Below are 9,303 nucleotides of genomic sequence, written 5' to 3' on the forward strand. Positions count from 1 at the left end.
CCAGAGAGAGGTGATGTCAGTCTTGATTTTCTGTGTGTATAAGTGTATGTATACATACGTGTGTGTGTAGGTGCATGTGCATACAGAGCCTGTGAGGCAAACTCCAGTGTTGTCCATTAGGCAGATCTACCTTGTTTTATTCTTATTATTTACTGTTATTATTCTTGCTAATTTTGAGTGTATGTATGATACGTGTATGTTTTTGTGTCTCCATTTCCCTTGGCCTTTTTTTTGTAAAACATGGGTCTTAGGGGTTGAATTTAGGTCCCAGCGCGTACAGTGCAAGTACTTTACACATGAGCTATTGCTGCAGCCCAGGTCCTGATCTTTTGTGACAGCCCTCTGTGAGAACAAACTGAGGTCCTTCACGAACTAGATTACCTTTCTACATTAACTGTCCCCCAGTGACCTTCCACTGTGTTTCACCTCCTCAAGGTTCTACCAGCTCACACCACCACATCAGGGATCAAGATCCCGACACATGATGCTCTGTCGGACACTTGAGCACAGTCAAGCCAGACCAGAGGATGTGCAGGGAGGAAGAGGCTGTCCTGGCTAGCCCCAGGGACCTCACACAGGGATTAGCCAAACAGGAGGCTCAGAACTACGGAACCATCCATAAAAAGAGCGTAGCCAGGAATACAAGGTTCACAGCAGGATAGAGGGAGGGTTGACAGGGAAACACTGGGATACTTTCCTTCTGGGAAATTAACCATTACTGATTTAAACTCAGCTATCATTTAAGGCAATTGAACTTCCATTTTTTTCCCCGTGCATGAAGCTCAAAAAGATTTTAATATCACACTGGGTCTGGAGAGCTGCTCTAGCAGAGGACCCACATTCTGTTCCCACCACCCATATCAGGTAGCTCACAACTCCTTATAACTCCAGCTCCAGGGGATCCAACATCCTCTCCTGGCCCCCATGGACACCCACACTCAGACACATGCACACATAACACAGAAGAAACAAAACATGTTTTTTAAGAAATAAAACAAAATATTGCATGCAATGCCATTCTGGTCAAGCAGGGAGAACATTAGATTTTTGGGTATCAGAGCCCTGTGTTGTGGGCTCATATTTCACAAGTGACTTTTATCAACTCTAATTATCATTGAGCCTTGTTTTTTCTTGCTGTTAGATGCTGTTTGAGTCGGGTAGGATGCTGTGTATGTTGACACTGTGTTCAGCAGAGTCTGTCTTAAAAAGTGTGTATTTTCTCTCATCTGTGGCTCCTAGTGTATACAGATTCATAAAATCAGATTTGTATGGACACCATGAAAGTAAAAGTGAAACAGTCTAAGAAGCAAATGGAACTGAGGGTGGGAGGTAAAGAGGAGAGAGAGGTAAGGGGAAGTAAGTTCAAAGTACAATATAGTGACATAGAGATAGCCTTATGTAATCCAGTACAATAAAATGAAAAAGAAAAGCCCTTGTCTTGTGATCAATTGGGCACATCTATATATTATGTAGTTCCCTTCTTCCTTCTTTCTTTTTATCCTGGGATACTAGAGATAGACTCCAAAACAGTGCCCTATCGCTGAGCCACACACTCCGCCCCTCACCAGATGATTCTAGGCAGGTGCTCTACCACTGAGCCACATTCCAACCCCTCACTGGGGAATTCTAGGCCAGTGCTCTACTACTGAGCCATAACCCAGCCTCTCACTTGGGGATTATAGGCAGGTGCTCTACCACTGAGCCACACCCCAGCCCCTCACTGGGGGATTATAGGCAGGTGCTCTACCACTGAGCCACACCCCAGCCCCCCACTGGGGGATTCTAGGCAGGGGCTCTACCACTGAGTCACACCCCCAGCCCCTCACTGGGAGATTCTAGGCAGGGGCTATATCACTGAGCCATGCCCACAGCTCTTCACTGGGGGATTCTAGGCAGGTGTTCTACAGCTGAATCACTCCCATAACCCCTCACTGGGGGGATTCTAGGCAAGATCCATGTCTCCAGCCCTTTCTGTTTTTAATTTAAGACAAGATCTCACTACATGACTTGGGCTCATCCTAAACTCAGTCTGTTGCCCAGTCCTTGAACCTGAGATCCTCAGCATCTTGAATATCTAAAAATTGTAAGCCCAACTAGTACATGTTTTCTAACTTTTTTTTTTGGTGCTGAGATTAATACAAACCACATGTATCTCAAATAATTGCCCTATTTGTAAATTTTTTCCTAGTAGATGTTATTTATATTTTCAAACAATGGAGACATGGCATCATGTCTACTATCTGGGAGAGGAGGGACCTTTTGGATTGTTTTTGGTGGTTAAAGGCCCATTCATCCATACTCTGAAATACTGCCAATTACTGAAGGCACAGTGGGAGGTGTGATTCTTAAGAGACAGTCTCATCTATTCCTTGCACCCCGGGACACAGAAGCCATGATATATGGTACTGCAGGTGCCATCAACTTAGGCCATAACCAGGATCGTCTGGCCAGCGGTGGTAGCCGCGCTGTGCATTTGAACCCTGCTGCCGCATCTGGAAGAACTAAGGTTTGAAGGAAAATTTACTTTTTACAGGTCGCATCTGTCAGGTCTGTCTGCGCAGTGTCACAGGGTAGGAAGTGGCTGCCTCGGATGGGATGCCTCTGCAATGCAGCAGGGTGTGATGGAGGACTCTAGCTAGCCAATGAGTCAGGTGCATGGAGATGGCTTGCTCTCTCCCTATTTGTAGAGTCTTGTTAAGGATGAGGATTTTCTTGGTGTGCATACGTGAAGGATGTGCCCTGGGTATGTGTGTGTGGTGTATGCATGTGCATGTGTAAGTGCTTGTGACCCCCGTGAGACTGTCTAAACAAACAAAAACAGAAACAAATAACTGGGACTGGAGAGATGGCTCAGTAGTTGAGTGCTTGTTCTGCAGTCATTGAGATCTGGAGTTCAGATCCCCAGAAACTCACATAAATGCCTGGTGGCCATGGTGACCCACCTGCAATTCCAGCCTCAGAGGGCAGAAACAAGGGATCCCCAGGACAAGCTGGCTAGGGAGACTAGCCAGATCAGTGAGCTCTGGGTTTGATTCAGAGACCCTGCCTCATTGTAAAAGTTGGAAGAGTGATTGAGGATGATTCCTGATGTCAACCTCAGGTCTCCATGTACACGCACACACACACACACATACACACACACACACACACACACACACACACACACACACACACACCACATACCACAACACTCACATATACACCACACACACTTACACACTCACACACACACCACACACACACATGCACACACAAACCCACATGCACACACACACCCCTGTGCACCTATGCACACATACACACATGCACAAAAACCCACTGGCACCTCAGGTTGATCTGTGGTCTATACACACACACCAGATGCGTGTGTGTGCACCCATGTGTGCATTGATACAAACGTGCTCACACATATAAATGCATCTGCACAAAAATCCAATATTGGGTAGAAGCGACAGGGCCCTGTTACCCCTTCAAACTCCACTAATGACTGAGAGCTGTTTGGAAGATTACGGCCTCAGCTCAAATACAGGAGTGGAAGCTCTCTCGTTCTCTCCCCCTCTTGCTCATCTCTATCGCCATCCTCGCTTGGGAGGGATATAACCCAGGGCCTTGCACACACTAGGCAATTCCTTGCTGCCAAACTACACTCTAGGTTCTTAGCTGTACTTTTTGCAGTGGAGCATCAAGTTCTGTCTTAAAAGGCATTTTTTATTATGTTACATGTAATTCAGTATGTGTGTGATGTGTGTTGTATGTATGTGTGCATGAGTGTGTGTGTGTATGTTATGTGTTCTTTGCGTTTATGTATAATTTGTGTACGATGTGTGTATATGTGTATGATGTGTGTGGTGTGTGTGTGTGTATGCTATGTGTTCTTTATGTATAATTTGTGTATGATGTGTGTATATGAGTATGGTGTGGTGTGTGTGTGTGTGTGTGTGTGTGTGTGTGTGTGTGTGTGTGTGTAGGCTATGTGTTCTTTGTGTATAATATGTGTATGTTGTGTGTATATGTTTATGGTATATATGGTGTGTGTGTGTGTGTGTGTGTGTGTGTGTGTGTGTGTGTGTGTGGGTAGGTATGTAGTGGTCAGAGGAAAACTTTCAGGCATCAGTTCTCTCTTCCACCCCCTGAGTCCTAGGGGTCGAACTCAGGTTATCAGGTTTGATGCCTTTCCCTGCTGAGGCATCTCATCAGGCCTGTCAAGATCTCTCCAGAAAGGAGCTGAGTGGCACTCTCATCTCACAGCTGCTGTGCTATTGGGTGAACTGCCACGGCAGCACCTTTTCTAACATCTTCATTCAAGCTGCACAAGCTCCCTTCAGGAGCCTTTTCATCCCATGAACACGTCAGCGAGGCACAGGGAGACTGAGTGTGCTTCCTTATGCTCAAGACGCCTCCCCCCAGCATCTGAACATATTGCACCAGGGTCGACTTCCCATGTCTTCACCTTTGTCCTGACTATCCTTGGAGCAAAGCAACAGTCATCTTGGGGAGTTCAGCTGAGACCCCTTGTAAATGATCATCTCAGCTAGGCTTGTTGACTGTTTACACTCCCTCTTGAAGGGGTGGAGGGTCATGAGACCTTCACCCCAGTATCCAGCTGGTTGCTACCACTTGTTTACACAACTCTGTCTTAATTGCATGTGGCCTGAGTGAAAGGCTGGAGTAGATAATGCCAGGGAGGAGTTGAGGAGAAGGGCTCCCTCTACTCAGTACAGGGAGAGAATATCCTACAGGTCATCCCTGCCGGGTAAAGGCATCCTCACCCATGTAAGTAACCCCTCACCCATGCTTTGTAAAAAAAGCCCAATAAAGTCATTGGTTCCCCATCGTGAATTTTGGTAGAATCCATTGGTCCTCCATTTTTCATTGGTACCTTGGCGGAAGGGATAGACATTGTTTGTATGTCCCCCCCGGAAAGGAATTTTAGGAACATTACTGGGTATTGGCCAATCAGAGCCCCAGAGGCGAGACCTGGGAGAGCTCTGGACACACAGAGAGTGAATGTGAGTCTCTGAGCTGCTTGCTGGGGGGGGGAGGGGGGAGCTGGAGCTTCCAGGAGAAGCTGCTGAGTGGGCTGCTTTCACTTCCCAGGAAAAGGCCCTCACACCCGCCCTCCCAACCTCCTTCCTGGGCTCCATTCCAGGTCCACCAGGCGACGGCGCCCCCACATGCTGGCTCCCGACTCGCCATTTGGGTTTTTAGGAAATTCGATTTTGGAAAACACATCTTGCTTTCATTCCTTGGAGCTGGTGCCTTTGAAGATGGCGTTTAGAAAAAGGCTGTGTGGGCTCCAGGCCAGAAGGCAGCATCCTTGAGCAGAAAGGAATCAGCTTATCCCTTGTAAGCCCCCCCACGGCAGCTGATTTGCCGCCATGGGGTTTGATCTGTGAATGTCCCCTTCTGTTCTGCTCCTGTCCTTACAGTTGGCGTCGTCGTCTCTGAATCACTTTTCCTTGTACTGTCTGCTGGTCCCCACCAGGGGAACGATACATGTTCTCCTGTTCCTCCTCTGTGTGTGTGTGTGTGTGTGTGTGTGTGTGTGTGTGTGTGTGTGTGTGTGTGTGTGTGTTTGCACACATATGCCACAAAGCTATGGGTCGTTGTGGAGGTCAGAGCACAAGTTGCAGGAGTTGGTTCTCTAAGGAAGGCTACCCTATGGGCTCTGGGAATTGAACTCAGATTATCTGATTTGGTGGCAAATGTCTTCACCCATTGATCCAGCTCCTGCCTCTCCGCTCCTTTGTTGTTCATTTGGAGACAGTCTTTCAACACACCTGGAACTTGCCCAGTAGGCTAAGCTGGCCGGCAAGTCCCAGGGATCTGCTTGTCTCTGCTTCCCCAGTATACCACACCACACCTGGCATTTCTGTGTGGTTTCTGGGGTTCAAACTCAGAGCAGGTACTTTACGGACTGAACTACCTCCCAGTTCCGGATGAAGAACTTGTTAAGGACTCTCTGCTCTGAGTACTTATAACAGCAGCAGAAGAAAGCCTCCATTTCTCAGAGAAGGACCTGAGAGGGAATCCAGTGTCTATCATAGTCAGACAGTACCTCTCCAAGTAGTCAGCCAGTGCTGAGATTTGAATGTCCTCTTACAGGCTCATGTTTAAAATGCTTGACCCATGCCTGGTGGCACTGTTTTGGAAGAGTATGGAATCTTTTGGAAATGGACCTGAGGTGGAGGAAGTGAGCCACTCCGCTGGCCCCTGCACTCACATTATATACACATGCACAGATGCACAGATAGCATATAGAAATACATTTTTAACTAATTGAAGGTAGTGGACAGATGACTTAGCAGTTACAAACATATGCTGATCTTGCACAGGACCAGAGTTCAGTTCCCAGCTCCTTTGTACAGCAGCTAGCTTATAACTGCTAGACTCTGACCCCAACTCCAGGAAGGTCTACTTGTTGGGGATCCAACACCCTCTTCTGGCCATCTTGGATACTGCACCCATATGTGTACACACACACACACACACACACACACACACACACACACACACACTACTTAAAAATAGCAAAACACATCTTTAAAAACTACTCCATGATATTTTGCTGTTTTCTGCCCATTTCCAAGCTATTATATAAGGTCTTTTAGGCAATATAACAGTACCTGAAGCTCAGGCTGTGGTGTCTGAAATACCCGGATAATTGATCTCCTTTTGCCTAGTCTCAAGTTGCCCATCGGCAAACTAAGGGCAATAGAAGCACCTGATTTCTTGTGGCCATTGCATGGTTCAAAGTCACGTGTAACATTCTCAGCACGGCATCTGACTCGCAACGCACTTCCATGGGCATGAACGGGGATGAACGTCATCTTACTTCCCGTTGTGTTAGAACAGTCTGGCCCCTTGACCGGTAAAAAAGGCTCAGTGTCTAAGCACTTGCTGTACAAACATGAGCACCTGAATTTGGATCCCCAGAGCCTGCATAAATCCAGGGTGGGCCTGACAGCCTGACTATAATTCTAGCCTCAGAAGGTAGAGACAGTGGATCCCCAGAGCAAGCTGCCTAGCAACGTTAGCCATGTTGTCAAACTCTGGGATTGATTGAGAGACCCTGTCTCTAATGAATAGTGTGGAAGAGAGATTAATTGAGACTATTGCTGTGCTGGTTAGTTTTTTTTTTTTTTTTTTTTTAAATCAACTTGACACACTCTGGAGTCACCTGAGAAGGGGGAATTTCAGTTGAGGAACTGCCTCCATCAGACTGGCCTGTAGGCCAGGCTATGGGGCATTTTATTGATTAATGTGGGGTCGATGTGGGAGGGCTCAGCCCACTGTGTGTGGTGCCATCCCTGGGCTGGTGGTCCTGGTTCTATAAGAAAGCAGGCTGAGCAAGCCAGTAGGCAGCATCCCTCCATGGCCTCTGCCTCAGCTCCTGCCTCCAGGTTTCTGCCCTGTTTGAGGTCATGCCCTGACTTCCCTCAGCAATGGAGTGTGACCCGACCTGAGAGTTGTAAGCTGAAATAAATCCTTTCCCCCAAGCTGATTTTGTCAATGGGTTTTTATCACAGAATAATAGAAACCCTAACTAAGACACTTGCATTCCCTCAGAGATGGACTGTAACATGTAAGCCCAATAAATAATTCTTTCTTACTGAAGTTGCTTTTGGTCAGTGTTTTATCACAGCAACTGAACGCAAGCTAAGACAATTTCTAACATCAACCTCAGGCTTCTACGTGCATGCATACACATGTGTGCCCTCACACATGAAAGCATACATACATATATACCACATGTGGATGCATGCCCCCCCACGAGCAAAAAAAAAAGTTCTGCCCCTCCAATCGCATCCATGTCAGTGTGAGTTCTGACCAGAAATCTAGCCACCCTCCATGCTATTCCTCAGGCAGCTTTCTCTCTCTCACTTGCCCTCCCCAACCCTTCTCCCCTTTCAGTGTGTCTGGAACAATGGAAAACTTGTCTAATGGCAGTCAAAAGTCTCCCTGGGAAGTGCCAAAGCTTTCAGGGTCATTTGGCATGATAGTAAGGAAGCGAGCCTTGGGGAGAAATTCAAATATCAAGCATAATTTGGTACTTGACACAGGAAAGAAAAAGCCTTCTGATTTCTTTTCATTGACATTTTCCTTCTTCTCTCTACTCAGCTTTCCTTTCTCTCTGTCTCAGGGGGCTTTATGCCACGGGGTAGGGGAAGGGGGGTTGGAGGAGAAGCAGCAGCAACAGGTGGACATCTTTAAAAAGATCCTTCTCTTCACCATGCCCCCAGCCTTCTTCATGTATGTGGCCACCTCTGCCAACCACCCCCTGTATCTGCCTAGTGCTGCTAAGGTGGGCTATTTTTTAAGGTTTATTTTTTTTATTTTAAATAATGGTGTGTGTGTGTGTGTGTGTGTGTGTGTGTGTGTGTGTGTGTGTGTGTGTGTGTGCTGGTGAGTGCAGTGGCTGAGGAGGCCGGAAGGGGGCATCAGATCTCACGGAACTGGAATTATAAGACAGTATGAGCCACCAACCCGGGTGCTGAGAGCCAAACCCAGATCCTCCACAAAAAACAAGTGCTCCAACTACTGAGCCACCTCTTTAGTCCCGGGGTAGAAATGTTTTAATGAGGGTCAAAGACCGCTAAATGAGCAGCGATTGTCTATAAAGTTAATTATTTATAAACTTAAAGTTCTCTTAAATGTTATCTATATGGATGGGAAACAGATGGAAACTATTTTTGTGTGTGTATTGACACAGCCCTCTTTTGTGTGTGTACAGGAGTGTGTGTGTATGTGTGTGAAGGCCGCGTGAAACTTTGGGTTCTGTTCTTCAGGCACTATCCATGCTGGGTTTTGAGAGACGGTCTCTTATCGGCCTGAAGTTTACCAAGTGAGGCTAGCTAGCCAGGGAGCCCCAAGCATCGCTCCCCATCGTCACCCCCAGTACAGGCACTACCGGACTTTTTTGATTACATTGATTCTAGAGATCAAACTCAAGTCCTCATGTCTGTACAAAAAAAACAAAAACAAAAACTTCCCTGACTGAGCGACATGCTACATACCTACACACACACACACACACACACACACACACACACACACACACACAAAAAGCACCACACCACACACACTGTGCACACACACATACCACAACACTTCCATACATACCACACACACACACTCACATCACACACTCATCCCCTCCATACTATACACACTCACACACATACCACACCACACACACTCACACACACCACACACGCACATACCACAACACATATATACCACAAACACACTCACACACACACACACACACCACACACACACACATGCACACCCCACACATGC

Source organism: Peromyscus californicus, unplaced genomic scaffold (genome assembly GCF_007827085.1).
Source record: "Peromyscus californicus insignis strain IS unplaced genomic scaffold, ASM782708v3 Scaffold_2__1_contigs__length_46816999, whole genome shotgun sequence".
Taxonomy (NCBI): Eukaryota; Metazoa; Chordata; class Mammalia; order Rodentia; family Cricetidae; genus Peromyscus; species Peromyscus californicus.